We start from the raw sequence: 535 nt of genomic DNA, 5'->3' as shown, positions 1-535 counted from the left end.
GGCGGCCAGCCATCACTGCCCCGCGTAGGGCTGCTGCGCTGCCTCAATCCCTCCTGAGACGTGCCCTGACCCTAAGCCAAAATCTGTGAGGAACCACCATGATTTCCCAGGCCTGGAGCCACTGCTGGGGCAGGGCACCATTTCGTGCCGACACTGCGGCCAGGGGGCTGCAGGTCTCTCATTTCGGGGGGAGGCTGCCTTCAGGCTTGCTGCCATGGTTGGTTGGTTGGTTGGTTGTTTTCCACAGAAGAAAGTCCATCAGTGAAAAATTAACTCTGTTTTGCTGTTGTTGTTTTATTGGTGTTCTTTATGTAAGGGAAACCATGATGAGAGCAAGTGATAGCTTGTACAGTGTTTGAGGCTACTGCCCACCCTGGGGCACCTCACCCTGCACAGACTTCTTAGGGGTACCCCCGTGTCCCTCAGGATCCCGGGGATTTACCAGAGAGGGGGAAATATGGGGAAATTTAGGCCTTCCTCGCAGCCTTGCAAAAAAAAAAAGCGCGGCAGCCCCAGTGGGGAGAGCCGCTGAAAC

Source organism: Charadrius vociferus, unplaced genomic scaffold, assembly GCF_000708025.1.
Source record: "Charadrius vociferus isolate BGI_N301 unplaced genomic scaffold, ASM70802v2 scaffold61, whole genome shotgun sequence".
NCBI classification, from domain to species: domain Eukaryota; kingdom Metazoa; phylum Chordata; class Aves; order Charadriiformes; family Charadriidae; genus Charadrius; species Charadrius vociferus.
The sequence above is the reverse complement of the archived record's forward strand: the minus strand, read 5'-3'. Positions refer to the sequence as shown.